This window comes from Aspergillus luchuensis, chromosome 1 (assembly GCF_016861625.1).
Source record: "Aspergillus luchuensis IFO 4308 DNA, chromosome 1, nearly complete sequence".
Lineage (NCBI taxonomy): Eukaryota > Fungi > Ascomycota > Eurotiomycetes > Eurotiales > Aspergillaceae > Aspergillus > Aspergillus luchuensis.
Window position 1 is genome coordinate 118,127 of NC_054849.1, and position 20,192 is coordinate 138,318.

Sequence of the window (20,192 nt, forward strand, 5' to 3'; positions counted from 1 at the left end):
CCAGCAGAGAGTAGTGGAGCAATTGTCGTCGCGCTAACCGGTAGCCCACAAACGATATATCGCGTCTAGTCAGCCAGATGACGAGAGATATGGGGTCCCAACGTTAAATCAATTTTATAGGCTATGATTGTTGTAGGGAAGGTATGATATTATCAGAAAATACGGACAAGGACTGCTTGTATATCAGCCGGTTAACTGGATGATCTGCAGCAATCAGACTTTCGGCGTAAGATACTCCCCAGAACAAGCTCCGCAGGAGATGCTGCTTACAACTATCAACCAGTGCCAACCATCTGATACATGGTAGTGTGTATAGATACACGTTGTTTGGGTGCTTGGGGCATGATTCCAGAAGATGGTATCTAACATTTATCAATAGCCTATCGTATTTCGAATCATACTTGACCATAGCGTGTCTCGTGCAGTCATGTAATATTCAAACTGGAAGACGCTGCGTCTGATTATATTAGAGTAACGCGAGGGGCGCTCATTGGACTACCGGAGCAAGGGAGAATGGCTGTTAATGCGAGATCTACTCCGACTGCTTGATCTTACATTGGATGGTATACATTACCTGTGATGGGAGTTTAACATGGTTGGAATAGCATGAGATATGGCAAGCCCAGAGAGGAAGAGAATAGAGACGCAATTATATATTTATTTGTATCTAGACTACAGATACTACCGTAGACTGGAGACAAAAAAAATTCAATATTATGTACTTCGTGTCTACCAAGCTAGTAGGATTCAAAGAAATATATAATAAACCAGCATATGCAATATAAAGAACAACAAGCACAAAGGACAGCTAAGGAGAAAACATGATTTATGTTATGATATCAATATTGATTAGTGAGATGTCATATCAATCAAATAATTTTGAGAAAATTAATAGCATGACACAGATTGTGAGAGGTCATAAGATGTGTGAAATACGGAGTAAGTACGGGTCGATGCTGTTGCCGATCGAACTTTGGAATTCCCAACATTGAGTGCAGACCAGAATAGTACATATTGCAATGTGCTGTTTAAGACAGTCATGTCTAATAAGTCATGATGAGCCTCATGCTACTAGTTACTCTTACTCTCAAACAAGTATGATCAACAGTGAGAAGATTAGGTGTGTTTCAGACAAGGGAAGTGAGACCCGGCAAGTTCTCGGCACTCAGGCTGATGGGGTTCAATTCAATTCAATTTAATTCATATTCTTATACCTGATCGAGCCTGCTAAGTAAGATGCTAGCTATGCAGGTACTTCACTGTTTAAAGCAGGAATATAGTCTTGAATACTGTTAAATCTCTTTAATACATAAAATAATGCATGCTATGATGTAGGAAGGTTATTATTATAATTTAATATAATTAATTATAATAAAGTAAAATAATATTATATAAAAATAGATTTAAATAAATATTACAGCTGGCCAGGCAGCTGCTTAATTAATTATTTATAAACTATTATTCTCTTTATTCTTTATCTAAATCCTGCTTTTAATATATATATTTCTTTTAGTATATATATTTTTCCTGCTGACTTAAGTAAAATATATTTAGTTCTTTTATTTAATATCTTCAGTACTTATTTTCATGGTCCTGAAATCTATATGTTTCTAATCTAGATTAAAATTAAAATTAGAATTAAGTTTAATTTAATTAAACTACCTGAGTAAGTCTGTTTATAATATAAATTTAATAATATAATAAATTATTTACAGGTCTGATATAATTAAATTATAATTAATAATAATTTTTAAATCTGTATATATAGTAATTTTATTAAATATTTAATTATATAGCCCTGTAAAGCAGGAGCATATTAAAAATATATATTTAAAAATCTAGAATTTTTTTTTATAATTATATTAGTTACTTTCTTATATCTTAATTTTATAGAGAAAATATGTAAGTCTGATTCTCTGTATATATATTTATATAATTATAGATATATATATTTTAAAAATATTTTTATAAAGTATTAATGTTTTTTTCTCAGAAAGAATTTTTATTAATCTTTATATTAATATTATTATATATCTTATCTTCTACTACTTAGTTTATTTTTTCTGGAACTTACTATAAATAATTTTTTTAATAATGAATATAAGCTAGATTATTTATTATTCTAGTTTAGTTCTGTATTTTACTATTTATTTTATTTTAAAATTTATAATTTTATTTTTTTTAATTCTTATATAAATAAAAATTTAATAAATTATAAGATTTGTATTTTACAGAGCTCTGAATTTATCATAAATAATTTTTATATATAATTATCTAGATAGATAGCTAGAGATTTTTATTATTTGAATTATAATTTAATTATTAGTAAGAATATAGATCTTACTGGGATTATATCTTAGTATAATATTTTTTATAAGAATAAAAGTTATCTTAATATCTTTTAATTTAATTATATATATAATTAAATCTATTTTAATATCCAGATATATTCTCTAGATTTATTTAATATAAAGATTAATTATAAAGACTTTTATATTTTTATAATAATTATTATTATTTATATATAAGATAGCCAGAGCTGGTTAAATATAATAAAATTAATTATAATTAATAAATATAATTTTATAAAATTAAATATTATTTTAAATATATAATTTTTAAAAAATTAATATAAATATATTATAGGTCTTTTATATCTCTTTTTATTATAAAATAATAAAAATAAAAACTATATTTTTTATTTATTTAAAAATTTCTAGTAGGCTTATACTTCCAAGTATAAATATTTTTTTATAATATTAGTATTTTAAATTTTGAGATTAGATGATTTCTGGCTTTATTTAAATATATAAAATAATTTTTTTAATTATTTATTATATAAATTATCTTATAGGTAGCAGGTAAAGTTTAATATTAAATATAATTATAATTATATTATCAAAAGCTTTATTAACTAAGATAATTATATATTTCTGAATTTTAATAAATTTTAGTTTTATATAAACTTATTATTTGGCAGAAATCTGTTAGCTGGTAGAATTATATTATATAATAATCTTATATAATAACTACAGAATGATTACTGCTTAATAGATTTTATATATAAAAATAACTGAGATATTTTATATAAAGCCTATAATATTTTAAAAAATTTTAAGATTTTTATTAATTTTAATAACAGCTTTAATCTAATAAATATTAAATAAAAGGATTTTATTAAATTAAATATTAAGATATTAAATTAATTCTAAGAATTAAATAATAATTAATATATTAATTAATCCTAGGAAAACAGGGATTATGATTATAAGGATCTAAATCCTTATAACCCTCGTGATTAGACTATCACAAGGAATATCTATACTGATAACAGTTCTATCATAAGACTTAGTTAGTATTATTACATGACCCACAGGCTGCCCATAAATATCTTAACTATTTATAGATAAAGAATAAAATAATTAATAATAATACTTTAAGAAAATAAACCTTATATTTAATTCTTATAAATAAAATATATTTTTTATATTATCTTAACATATTTACCTTTATAATCTTGTTGCTTAAATCCTGTAAGATAATTTATTAAATTATATTTATATAAAATACTAGAAATTATATTTATAAAGAATTCTTTAAATTCTCTGACTTATTAATTTACAAGACTAATATAAAAATAATTATAAAAGAATCTAGAGAAGTATAAATCTTTTTAAATAATTTTTATAAATAGCTTAACCTACTTAAACAGATCATAAATCTAGAATTAAAATTAAAGATTATTATAAGACCTAAAAAAATCCACAGAGATTTAAATAATTTTAAAAATTTTATTATAAATTTTAAATATTTTAACATCTATATCTATTCTTTATAAGATAATAAATATTATAGTACTTATAATTATATTATCTACTAATTATTCATTACCCAATAAAAATTAATTATAAAGATAAATAACTAAAATAAGAAATAAAGAGTATATATTATAGTAATATACCTAAACTATATTCTTAATAATCTTTAAAAAGGAGAAACCGCGAGCACTTATTATAATTATAAATAAAAGAATCTCTGTAAATTTCTAGAAATTTAATTAAAAAACTTTAATAATAGAAGACAAGAAGCTTAGTTATAAATTCTTAAAATTATATTTTATAAAAAAAAAAAACTTTATATATTTTTAATAATAAAAGAAAATAAGAATAGAATTTAATTATAAGATTCAGAAGCTAGATATAATATAACTTTACTTATTCTTTAAATTATTTTTTATAATAATAAAATATAAAATCTATAAATAGCCAGAGTTCTCTGTAAATAAATAGAATCTAGTTATATTTTTTATAAAAATATAATCAAGTCTTAGCTAGCAGGATAAAAAGCTTAATTATTTATAAAAAAAATAACTACTATTTCTTATAAATAGAGTAAAATAATTTTATAAATATATCTTATAAAGGAGAAAACCACAGAACTATTATTTATAAAAAAAAAAAAAACTAGAATATTATTTTATAAATATCAGTAATCAAATCTGTAATAATCTCTAGAATTATTACTTATTTTAAATATAGAAAATAAAACTACTTTATAATAAAATACTATATATATAAAAGAAAACTGGCCACAGAAAAATAATTAATTATTTATATAAAATAAAGATTACTAAGAAAAGTATTATTTATAATATACTCTAATTTATATATATATAAAAGATTATTTATAAGGAAAGATCTTAATATATTTTATAAGATAGAAATACTAGTAGATACAGAAGTAAAAGTAAATCTAATTTTAATAATATTTATAAAGACTATAGAATAAGAGCTAGTACCTGTAAAAATATTTATAAAATCTATAAATAAAAATAATATTTATTCAGAAAGAACAGTTATATTTATAATAAACCTTAAAAATACTAAAAGTAATTATAAAAAATATTAGAATATTATAATTATAATATCTGATACAGAGAAAATTATATTAGAAATATTTTAAATATATATTATAAAACTTATTATAGAATTTAATTACTATTATCTGAGATTCTGTAAGATTTAAATAGTCTAGATTTATTAAATATCTATAGAAAAGTTCTTTATAGAAAAAAAAAATAGAATAAACATATATTACAGTAATCTAAGATATTTATAAGAATCAGAAAAAGGAACTGCCTGAGTAATTATAAAAATTTTAAAAAATATTTATAAAAAAAAAATAATATTATATCTCTCCTTATAACTAAGAATTAATTTAGAAATTAACTTCATAGAAAAATATAAATTTAAAATAAGTTTAATTTATAAGACATCTTCCGCGGAACAGAAAATACTGTGAAAATATTTATAAAAATATCTTATAAAAAAATAGATCTGGAATTTTAAATTATTTATAAATATTCTAATTCTATTTATAAAGAAAAAAAATAAAAGCCTGTAAATATATATTAACTATTATAAGTTAAATAAATAAATTATTAAGAATAAGTACCTTCTACTATAAATTAATAAATATATTAAATACTTTATAAAAATATTATAGTTTATCCAGCTTAATCTTTACAAAGTCTATTATAAAATAAAGATTATAAAAGACTATAAGTAGAAAACAGTATTCTATATAAAATATAAATTTTTAAATATATACTTATATTTTTTAAATTAATTAATATACCCGCAGGATTCTAGGATTTTATAAATTTATTATTTACAGAATACCTGGATCACTTTATTATTATTTATTTAAATAATATTATAATATATTTATAAGATCTGGATATATATAAAAAGCAGGTCTATAAGATACTATAAATTCTAGAAAAAATAAGTTTATATATAAAATAAAATAAATACTACTTTATAAAACCAGAGATTAATTTCTTGAATTTTATTATCAGCTGTAAAGATATACAGATAAAATTAAAATAAATTTAAATAATCTATAAATAACCTGAGTTACAGAATATAAAAGAGATTTTATAGTTTATAAACTTTATAAATTAATATTACTGATTTATATAAAAATATTTATAAATATCTAGTCTATTTACTAACCTAACTAAGAAATTCTGTAAAGAAAAAAAAGAGAAAATTTAGTTTTGATTTTTTAATAAAAAAAATCTATAAAAACTTTTATAAATTAAAAAATATATTTATAAAAAATATTATCACAGCTTATTTCCAGAAAAAAAAGTAAGTATATATTGAAATAGATATATTAATATTTATAATTAATAAAATACTATCACAGAAAAATAAGAATAATTAATAAATATTAATTATATTCTATTTATAAAAAATAATTACAGTAAAATAAAATTATAAAATTCTAAATCAGGAATTACTTACAATAGTTAAGTTCTTTAAAGAATAGAGATACTGACTAGAGAAAATAAATCTTATAATAAAAATTATAACAGATTATAAAGTATTAAAATACTTTATAACTAATAAAGAACTCTTATAAAAATAAGTATAATAAATATAATATTTTATAATATTCAGATTCTATATTATATACCACCCAAGAATTTAAAATCCTGTAGATATTTTATTATAATAACTAGATTATAAAAGAAAGATATCTATGGAAAATTATAAAAAATTAAAAAAAGTAATATTATAATAATTCTTTAACTTATTAAAAATATAATACAGAAAAAAAGATTTTATAATAATTAAATAAATTTTAATTTATAAAAATATCTTAAATTAAGAATAACTCACAGAAAAAAAAATAATAAGAAAAATTATTTTTATAAAAATATCTTACTATAAAAACCTATCTGTAGAGTTATTTAAGAAAATACTATAAATACTAGTCTAAGATAAACAGACCTAGAGAATTTATAAAGAACTGAGAAATTTTATAAATTTTAAATTTATAAGAAATAAAAAAACAGATGAGCTTACTAGATAAAAAAACTATAAAAATCTTTTTTAAAAATTAGGAAAGCTGTATATTCTAGATAAATAAAAATTAAAATTATAAATATTTATAAAATTATATAATAATTTTATTATAAGATATCTTATAAATAAGAAAACAATAATATTAATCTTATAAAAATTCTAGTAAATAAGAATTAGAAATTTTATATAAATATACTATAAAGCCTGCAGAGTCTGTTAAAAAGAAAAAATAATTTATAAAAAATAATAAAATTTATTGAAACTACTTCCAGTATTTATAAAATCATAGAAGAAAATTATAATAAACTTTATTATTAACTTACCTGTGAGTATTAATATTATAAAGAATTTATAAAAAATCTTTAATAGTATTTTAATAATAATAAATAAATATTATAAAATAACTTATTTTATTTTTTCACAGAAGAGTTTTACAGAAGAGAATCTTATAAAAGCCTTTTTAAAAGAGATTTTCTAATTATATAAGATATCTGTAAAGATTATTATAAATTAAAATAATATATTTATAAAAAAATTCTGATCAGACTTCATATACACTCTTATAATAAAATAAGAATTAAATATAGTTTATTATCTATAAACAGACAGCTAAATAGAACATTTAAATAATATTTTTAAATAATACTTGTAAAATTATATAAATTTTAAATAAAATAATTAGATTAATTTTTTATTATTTATAGAATTTATATATAATAACTCCTCGCAGGCCTTAATTATTAAAATATTATTTTATATTATCTCTGTAGAGCATCTGTGAATAATTAGATTAAATTTTTATAAAAAAATTTAAAAAAAATAAATATTTTTATAAGACTTAAAAAAATCAAGAATACCTACAAGAAAGTTAAAAAAAATCTGATCTTTACTTATAAAAAATAGAAAAAATATTATAATTATACAAAACAGTTCAAGAATTTTATAATAAACTAAATAATTTAATTATTTATAAAATATCTTTTATAAAAGCAGACTAGTAAAAAACTAGATTTACAGAATAAAAGACTATACTATATATTAGAAAGAATAGATATATAAATCTATAAATTTAAATTATCTACAGATATCTAAGTTTATAATATATTCTATATCTTATTATTTTATAAATATTATAAGATAAATAGAATAGATTTACAGAAATATTTCCACTTATAAAAGAAATCTTATAAATATTATTTAAAGATATTACTTACCTCATAAAAGCAAAACCAGATTATAGAAATCTTAATTAAATAGAAAAAATATTTTAGTAAAAATAATATATAAAAACTTACTGTAAATCTATATTATTTATAATTATATAAAGAGTTCATGGCCGGGAGACAGTCTTTATTATTAAAATAAAAAAAATAATAGAGATTATACTATAAGAATAAAAAGAAAATAATTATTTAATTTCTTATAAACTCTAATTACTAGATATTCTTATATTATATACAGATAAAGTCTATATTATAAGACTAGAAACAGGCTATACTAGCTCTGTAATATATTTATTTTAATTATTATTAAGATAAATATATCTAATAACTAATATAGAAATAATTATTATATTTCTAATTATAATTATTATTAATATATACTATAAAAGTCAGGGCACTGTTCTGGTTCTTATAATATATATTATATTTTTTACCGGACAGAAAACACATTCTAACTTAAATTATAAGAATAATCTTATAAAGCTGGATATACTTCTTTAACTATTTTTATAAAATTTATTTGATAAAGAGCACAGAACAGAGAACAGGTATTATTATTTAATAATATTTATAATCAGAAAATAACTTTTATACTTTCCAGGAGAGGAGACCAGATAAAATAATTAAATATATTATAAAATATTTAGTAAACTAGAACTCCACGGGCAGCTCTATAAACTAATATAATAATTAATTTATAAGTCTTATTACTAACAGGACTAGCTAGTTTTAAATTATTCTAGAAATATTTATAGAAAGCAGGAATAATCTATAAATATAAAAATCTCTTATAATTAGAATTATTAATATATTAATTAAAATATACTACTTCCCATAAATCTTATCTTTATAAATGTTATAAATAATAAATATTATAGAAAACTAGATAATACTAGATATATTTATAAAAAGCACAGACTGTGACAAGTCAGTACTTATATATATATATAAATACCTGTAGAAATAAGATAATTTACTATAATAAAAAATACAGGGGCCGCAGACAGAGAAAAAACTATATTAATAATAATAATAATAAATAATTATTATTATTAATTATAAATCTAGTCAATCTTACAAGAGGAAGTTTACTGCAAAAGAAAGACTAGAAAAAAAAATTATAAATAATAAAAATAAATTAATAAAAAATAGAGCCACAGCAACAGCTATAAGATAAACTTATTTAATAATAATAATAATAACAGTATACTAGCATACAACAGAGAAGTAAGTTTTATATAAGAATATTATATTATATAAAATATAATAATTACTTATAAAAAGATTATTTACTTTTTTCTTTCATAGAAAAGAGAGTAGATAGTAATTATATATAATGAAAATATTTTTATTAAATTATACAAGAGAGAGATATCAGTATAATATTATAAAAAATAGAAAATATATTATACCTATCAGATAAGTTAGTTATTATAATATATAATAAAATATATTATACCTGGCAGGCTAGCTGGTTATTATAAAATATAATAAAATATATTATATCTGGCAGGCTAGCTGATTATTATAAAATATAAAAAAAGAAATTATATACAAACATTTTTACAGAGAAGGGAGGGGGCGGAAGTAAAAAAAAGAATTATAAAAAAAAAAAAAATTAAATCCTAAATAAAAAAAAATCTATATAAAATCTTACTAGAAATCCTAAGCCCTGAGTTTTAATTTATATCTTAAAATAAATTTACTATCAACATATATTAAATTTTAAAAAATACTCTGTAAGAAATTTGAAATTTTATAATAAATTATAAAATTTTATAAATAAAGAATAATACTTTATATATCTTACAGGAAGTCCCACTAAAAAAGACTTATAAAAAAAATTATTATAAAAAATATACTTACAGAAAATACTAGAGAAGAACAAGCAGTATATAAAATAAGATAAAATATTATAATAATATCTTATAATAAGACTCTGCAGGGAACAGTATAAGAAAATCTTTATAAAAATATTATAAAAATAAAAAGTAGATAATCTTTTTTTATTTAATTTTTCTTATAAAAATTTACAAGCAGAAGTTTTAATAATATCTAGTTTTTATAAATAATAATACAGACTACTAGCCTTACAAAGAATATTCTGAATAAATAAATATTATAATTATTATTAATATTTACGGTCTTGGAGACTAAGGCCTTGTAAGAAAAAAATAATTATAAGAATTTAAATCCTTATAATTCTTGTAATTAAATTATTATAAAAAATATTTATACTGATAGCAGTCCTATTATAAGACTTAATTAATATTATTATATAATCTACAGGCTGTCTATAAATACCTTAACCATTCATAGATAGAGAATAGGATAGTCAGCAACAATATTTTAAGAAAATAAACCCTACGTTTGACCCTCATGAATAAGATATACTCTTCACACTATCTCAACACATTCACCCTTATAATGATTAATAAATAATTATAGTTTTTTTATTTATAGTATTTTTAAATATTAATAATTCCTGGTAATTTATCTGGTTTATTTAGATTAAAATTAAGAATATAAAGATTTCTAAAATAGATAAGTTTAAATTTATTAAATATAAACTTTAATATATAGTATTATAATTATATATTAATTTTTATAAAGACTTTTTCTAACAGCTGCTTATTAATAATATAATTTCTTAATATAATTAGAATAATTATATTATTAATTTAACTAAATATCTAGATCTTTTTTTTAAAATAAAATTTAGAATAAGCTCAGAGAAGAGAGATATTAAATAATAAAAATAAAATTAATAAAATAAATAAATTCTGTAAAATATTATTTAATATAAATAATAGTTTATTTAAATAATCCTGTATCTAGAGTTAGATTATTTGATTTTATAAAAATATTATTATTTATAATATAAAGTAGCTTAGTTTTACTTGTTTAAAATTATAAAGAAAATATATATATAATATATAATTATATATTTCTAATATATCTAATAATAATAAGCTGGTGATATAATTTTTTTAAATATTATAAATTTTATTAAAAATTATAAATTTTATTAAAAATTATCTGGATTATATAATTAATTAAAATATTTTTATAATTTTTAAAATATTTATAAAAAAATAAACTGTATCCTTTTATTATCTAGATAATATATATAATAATAATTAATTTTAGTAGCTTTTTAAGAGTGTTAAATAATATTATTAATTTATATAATTTTAATAAATAAAAATTACAGAAGTCTTCTTTATAGAGAATTATTATAATTAATTTCTAGAAGTATTCAGGATTATGTCTTATATATATATAAATATTAAAAATTATAATAAGTATCTTGATAAATATCTCTTTATTTATTAGTATATATTATATATAATTAAAAATAATATTAATACTGGGTATCTTATCTATAAAAATATATTTAATAATATTCTGTATTTTTTATTTTATTATTAAAAGAAATTTCAGAATCTTTAATTTTTTAATTATATTAATATTAGACAGATCAATCTTTAGGAATTTTAGAAAAAAGATTTATTAAAAGATTTTTATTTTTTATTTTATAGTCTCTGTAATACCAGAGAGATTTTATAAGATTAAAATTATTTTATTATTTTTATTTTTATTTTTAATTTATTATAATATTTATTATATTTTATAGGGTTTCTTCTCTATAATCTTATATATAGTATCTTAGTAAATTTTTTATAAAATATATTTAATAATCTTTATTTTTCTGTTTCTTGTTATTATATATTTCTGTTATTTTATTTATTTATTTATTTATATATATATATCTTATTTTTCTTATTATCTTTATTATCTTATAATATTTTAGAATAAAGCCAGGATTGGCTTATTTATTAAAATTAATTTATAAAATAAACTCTGTAATAGTATATTATATTATTTCTATAAAATAATTTATAATAGTATTAATTTATCTTAGAATAAAATCTTTTAGATAATTCTACAGGTCTTTTTCTAGATTTATTTTTATAAATTTCTATATTTTTTTTATATTTATAATTTTTTAGTTTCTTCTCAGTATCAGCTTTGTTAATGATATATCTAGATTAATAATTATAATTATTAAAAAATAATTAAAATTAATATATACTACAGGTACTATCTTACAGATAATTATTTAATTTATAAGTTTAGAAATATTAAAGACTAGATTATTTATAATTTATTATTTTATATATTTTTAAATAATAGTACTTGGTTTAAGCTAGAAATCTAGATTAATATTATTTATAAAAATTAATAAAAGATCTATTTTCAGGTCTGATTTTATTTTTTTATTATTTTATATAAAATAATATAGATTAAAGTTATCTAATATAAATTAATTTTTATTTTTTGGTTTTTTGTTATTTGAAGAAATTAAATTTATTAAAATATTTATAATTATTATATTTCTGTTATTATATATATTTAATAAATATAAGATTTATTTATATGTAAGGATCTAAATCCTTATAACCCTCGCGATTAGACTATCGCGAGGAATGTCCATACTGATAGCAGTCCCATCGCGAGGCTTGGTTAGTATTATCACATGACCCACGGGCTGCCTGCGAATACTTTGACCATTCGCGGGTAAAGGATAGGATAGTTAGCAACAACACTTTAAGGAAATAGACCCTACGTTTGACCCTCGCGAATAAGATATACTCTTCACACTATCTCAACACATTCACCCTTATATTATATTTACTATAAAGGCAGAGTTCCTGTATATTATATAAAATCTTTTTGAATATATATTTATATTTAATTTTTTTTTATAATTACTAGATGTAGCAGCTAGTAGTTATAAATAAAATTATATATAATATTTTAAAAAAGATTTTTCTAGAATTCTTAAATAGTAATAATGTCTGCTACTAAAATTTAAGAATTTTGAAAAAATATATTATTATCTAGTTCTTTAATTTATTTATATTATATTAAATAATTTTTAACAGCTTTTTATTTATTATTTAATATTTTTAGAATTTTTCTAGTTTTATAATATGGATGGACATAATAAAATAATAAATTATTTTTTATATTTTTAATTTTATATTTTCTAGATTATATTATAATACTAGATACAGAGCTACTCAGTAACTTATTTAATATTAAATTAAAAAATATTAGATTTTATTCTAAAAATTAAAAAAAGATTTTTAAAATTTATATTAAAATATAGATATCAGAGTCATGGTTATTATTATTAATTTTTATTAATATTTTTATCATTTATCATAAAAATTTTAATTAAACTAGTTATAACTCCTGCAGAATTATTAATATTTTATATTTAAAATTATATTCTGATCTAGACTTAGAATATAAGATTTATTAAATTTTTTTTCATTATATATTAATAATTTTAATTATCTTATTTATTAATTAAATATATATAATCCTAGTTATTATCTTTTATCTAACAGATTATTATCTAATATTATAATTAAATAACTAATTTATTTAAAATTTAAGAATTAGTCTGGTCTGCAGTTTTAATAAAATTAATATTATTATTATTTTCTTCTTCTATCTGCAGCTGGTCTGTTTATTTTTATTTATTATTTTTATTATTATATATATTTTAATAAATACTAGATCTATTATCTTTATATTTATTATATTTATTATATTATAATTAATCTGCTGGACAGAGGATGTGATAATATTTTTATTTTTTTTTTTAAAAAATATTTTTTTATATTATATTTATAGAGATTATTTTTAATAAAAATAAGATAATTTAGAAATAAAAAAAATAAGATAATAATATCTAGATAACTTCTTAATTAATTTAATTATAATTTTTTATATTTTTTTATAGACTAAGTATATATAGTTTTATATATAATATATATTTCTATAGCTAGTATATTTTAGTTCTTTAACTTTTTTTATCTTTTTTTATAGATATTTATAAGTCTAGTAATATTTTATATAATATATATAAATTATTTAGTTAGAACAGATACTTTTTATATAATTATATTATTAATAATTATAATATTAATAAATATACAGTATTTAATTATATTTGACTGTAATTAGAATCTAGAAATTTTATATAATATTATATTTTATTATTTTATTTACTAGAACAGAGGAGATAAATTTAATAATAATTATTAAAAATTTCTATTTTTTAAAGTCTTGGAAAGAGATAGTTAACTAATTTATATAAAAAATTTTAATATTATTTTTTTAATAATAAATATTATTTATTAGAAGGATCTTATAGACTCTTTTTAATTAAATAAGATTTATTAACTTAATTTATATTTTATAAATTATAATTCTTTAAATTAAATAATAGATAACTATATTCTTTTAAAATTTATATATTTATAAAAAATACTACTGGATAATCTTTATCTTTATTATAAAATAAGATTAAGATTTAAATTACCTAATCTAAATTATTATACTATAATAAATTTTATAATAATTAAAAAAAGAAAAATATTATTCTAATAAATTTAAATATATATTTTTTTAGTCTTTACCAGGATATTCTTTAAAAATATTCTATAAAACTAATTTACTTTTTCTAGATTATTAAATTTAATAATAATCTAAATCTTCTTTATCAGCTTAAAAAAGGAAATTTTAAATAAGATTAATTTTAATTATAATTAAGTAGCAGCATGCTTCTCTAGATAATAATATTTATTTAATTATAAATATTAATAAAGAAGAAAAATTTCTTTATTATAATTTTTAAAAAATATAGATATTTTTTTATATTTTGACAGAGTATCTTAATCTTTATATAAAGAATTTTATATTTTTATTACTAAAAGTATCTAGAAGAGTTCTTTAACAGGTCTATTAAAAAGTTCTATATATTCTTAATATAATTAATAACTAGCTTAGATATCTAAGAATTCTTATTTACTTTTAGATATTTAAATATTATATTTATATTATATTAGAGATCTAAAACATGTTTCTAGAAATATTCTGATTTCTTTATAAAATGTGATAGGATCTACTTGTCAGGGTAGAAAGCCTGTTGACTAGGTAAGGAATCAACCATGAAGTATAATAGATTAATCTAGTAATAATAAAGATAGCCTATATCTATGAGATAAACTAATCCTTAAGAGATCAGTAGCTCCTTATAAAGAAATTAATATCTTATAAATATTAGGAAAGTATAGAACCTCTATTAATAATCTTATAATTCTTATAATTATTATAATATATTATTTTAATATCCAAGACCCTGATAGCTAGATTATTCTATTATAAATAATACTCTTCTTCACTGGAATGAGCTATCTGATTTAAATATTAGAAATAATCTTATATATTCTTAATTTAGAATAGTATAGATCTGATAACAAGAGACAGAAAGTTTATAGAAAATATTATAAAAATAAAATCATATACTGTTTCTATATAGTTTTAAGAATATTTAATTATATTTATATAAGTAGATTAATAGAGAAGAAATATAAATAAAAGATTTTTTTATATTATTTCTTCTTCTCCTCTTCTCTTACTCTGGGGTTGTTGTTTTTTTATAATTTAATATTATTTTATTTATTTTTTATAGCTTTTCTATTAATTCTTTATTATTTTTATTATTATATATTAATTATTTGATAATCAAGTATTATTTTATATTTATTTTTTATTTTATTTGCCTCTGAATTATATATTCTGTATTAAGTTTTTTAATATAGCTAATAGAATATGCTGTTACTATTATAAAATAGTAATAAACTAGTTATATACTGTTTATATTATAAGAATTAAACTATATTAATTATAATATATATACTATCTTTGTACTTTAGTTAAGAATTTTAAATCTAGTAAAATAGAAATATAGAAAGTTTTCAAGATTAATTATATTTTTAATAAAAAAAATCTATTTTATATTATTAGTATTACAGCCAGCACAGTGGCTGTAAAATAGTATAAATTTATAAATTTTCTTTAATATTTCTAGATTAATATGACTAGACTCCTGCAGGAGTCTTAGAAAATATTATTAATTTAATTAAGTTTCTAGACTGATATTATACTTGTTTTTTTTATAATATAAAAAATAAAAAGAAGAATATCTTTATAAATTTTAATAAAAATATTATTTATATTATTAATAACTGTATCATGTATCTTAGCCGGGTCTTTATTTAAATAATAATAATTAATAACTACTACCATAGTCTTTTGGTTATCTAGAAGTTAGTATATAAGAAATAATTTAATTATTAATTATTATACTAATATTTTATTAATATTATATTATTAATTATAAAATATTTCTAGCTAGATGTTACAAAATTATAAGAATTAATATTAAAAAACTATACTTTATACCCGGTGATCCCGGCTTTATCTTATAAATTTTAATAAAATAATTATTTTATAATAGTATTTTTCATAATTTAATAATAATAAACTAGCTGAGATTCTTAATTAAATATTTAAAGAATTTCTAATAACTTTAAAAAAGTTATAAAGATGGCCTGTCTCTGAATTATAATTAAATTAATATTAAATAATAATAAATTATAATTATTAATATACATGAATATGGCTTGTTATCTTATAATAATATTTTAAAATATATTTATTAGTATATTAGTAAAATATTATCTGATTAGTTTATTATTAATAGTTGAGTATAGTTCTGTAAGTTATCTAGTAATATTTTACTAGATTTTCTTTAATTATTATAATTTCTAATATATTTTTTAATACTTTCTAATATTTTCTTATATATTTACCATGTTTTTACTAGAAATTTATTAATTATATTTATTTAACTATTCTTTCTATTTAATCAGGTAGTAGTCTTGGCTATTATATTATTAATAATCTTTAATTTCTTTAATTTTCTATTTATTTTTATTATTTAAATCAGATATTAAAAGTAATTCTTTATATTTTTAATTAATATTCCACAGTTCCAATAGAAAAATATAGAATATATTATAAATTTATTTATATTTCTCAGGCAAATACAAGTAATATGCTTAGAATCTAATATATTTAAAGATTAAAAAAGATTTTATAAATTTTAGGACCAGTTTTCTTAATTTTTTAAGTTATAAGTTCTGGATTAATAGCTTAACTAGATTTTTTTTTTTAAATAAAAATAGCTTTCTATACTTATTATAATATTTTTTTTATTTTTTTATAGTTATTTGTTATGTCTTCTACAACTATTCTTTTATTTTTTTAAGTTTTTTAATCTTATTCTATACAGCTGGAATCTCTTGCTGTTGAAAATTATTTTTAATTCTAATATAAAAATTTATAAAGTAGTTATATAAAATATAATAAAATAATATATCTATAATTATATTATTTATATTATTATAAATAAATTAGACAGTTAATAATATTACTAGCTAATTAAAATTAAACTAGCTAGAGTAATATCAAAGATAATATTTAAGAATCTAGTTTATCTATTTTATTTAGTTATTAATTTAAGAATAAAATATAATTAATAGTTTTAAGATTATATGACTGTTATATATTAGATATAACTAAAATTTATTTATAAAGATTAATTTTTAATTAAATATAATACCTGATGGTAATCTGAAAACTAATTCTATTTATTTCTAAAATAATTCTGTAAGGTCTAGAGCAGTTATTATAAATAAAATGATAAAAAAAATAATATTTTAAGAATTAATTAATAATAATAAGAATAATATCAACAATTCTCTTATATTAAATAATTAGAGATAGTTCTGTAATGAAATCTATTACTAATTTATTAAGAAAATAAGATAGAATTAGTAGGAATTTAAGAATATTATATAATTAATATTTTAAAATAATATTATTTTAATATATCAAGCAAGTTCAGATATATTTAATTATATTATAATATAATCTATTCCAATAGAATTTTCTGTATAATAATATTTCTATTTTTATTTTTTTAAAATATCTTATTAATAGATTATTATAATATAGACAGATACGTACCTGATATAATATTTTTAAAAAAAAATATAATAATAATCTTTAAAATATAAATAATTTATAATTTTTATTATCTAGTACTTTTGGCCTGGCTGTCTTTATTAAATAATAGTTTTTTATTATTATATTTCTAGATCTTTATTCTATAAATATAAGATTATCTTTTAAAATTTAGAATTATATATATCTAAGTATAGAACTTCTGCAGTATATACTTATAATATTATAGATTAAAAATAAATCTTTTTTAAAATAAGTTTTTTTAAATAATTTAATCAGTTATCTCTATACTAGCTTAATCATTGGAGTTCTTTAAATTTAATATAATATAAATATTAAATTTAAGGTAATCCTGTATATCTTAAGATTTAAACTAGGATTTTTTTTAATTAAATCTTTTATTATCAAAGATAATATATTTATAAATTATTTTTAAATCAGGATTAATAATTTTTTTTATAAAGTAGATTTTATCTAAGATTCTAAAAATATTCTAGAGAGTTTATTTACTGGATTTAATTTTTCTATTTTATATTTAATAATAAAATTATAAAAAATTAGATTTATAAATTATTAAGCTTGTTTCCTGTTGACTCTAGTTTAATATATAAAAAATTATAAATTTAAATAATTAAATAAGACTTTAATTATTTGGGAAACACCTTCGAGATATTATTATTATTATTTAAAGAAGTAAATAATAGTAAATAATTCTTAATCCAGAGTATTATAGTTTAGTTTAATATCAGAGAACTTATAAAATTAGAAAATAATTAAATAAAATATACTCTTATTATTAAATTAAAATAGAATATTATTTATTTCTTTTTTTGATATATCAGTTTCTAAATATTATAGTTTTATAGGATTAAAATATATTAATAAAAGTATTTAATATATAATAATAATTAAATAATAAAAAGTAAGTTATTCATACAGGCTTAGACAGATTTTTCTAGATTTTTAATTATTATCTGCTCTACAAAGTAAGAAGATAAATAATAAGATAATCTAGAAATAATTCTAGATAAATTAATAATAAAAATTATAAAATCCTAAAAAGACCTAGATATTATAGTAACTTTTAGAAATTAATTATAAAATAATATTATTTACTTATTAAAGATCCATGAATACTCTAGTAATATTAATAATATATTCTAGAAATTTAACTTAAGATTAGTAAAATAAATATTTAAATAATTTTATATAGAGTTAGGCTTCTTAAAATCTTTCTAGTATTTAATAAATATACTTTATATAAGATTCCTTATCTGATAAAAAAATAAGAATATTATTAAAATATATTATATAAAAGTTATTAAGAAGTCCACAAAGTGCTGTGTATATATAATTTTAAAAAATTATAAAAATATTAATTAATTTAAATAATATAATAATATATTTAAAGTAGCTGTATTGGGTGTGAAATACTATTTTTTATTTATTATTTTTTTTAATATAGATTTAATAGTAGATATTTTTAATATTAATTTTTAAGAAGTATTTACTGCCCGAGACTATATTAAAAATCTTTAAAATAAAAAATAAAAAATAATAATTCTTTATTAAAATTTTATTAAGACCCCTGTAATCTATATAAAAATATAAATTATTATTTTTTTTAATATAAAGAAAATAAAGATTCCTGCAGGATTTTTAGAAGATTAAATTTAATTTAATTTTAGATTTTTTTTAATATATTTTTATAAGATCTTAAATTCAGCTTTTAATAAGAAATATATAGATTTATAAAAAAATATTTTATTAAATTTAATATTAATAATATAGTCCACAAGGCTATAAGAGAAAAGTTATTAAAAAAAATTTATAGAAAATATATCTCAGAATTCCTGAAGTTTAATTAAGATTATTTTTAGATTTAAAAATAAATTAAAAGACTTTTCCTCCAGAAGTTAAATATTTTTAAGAAACTTGATAATAGTATATATTCTTATAAAGTTTTAGATTATTTTATTAAATTAAATAATAAAAAGGAGGAAGATAGATAGTATACTAGATTATTATTATTAATTCTATATTAATAAATTAATATAAAGATCTTAAAATATAATTATTAATAATAAGATTAGATTATTATAAAGATAAGAATTTTAATTAATTTTTATATAATATTATTTAA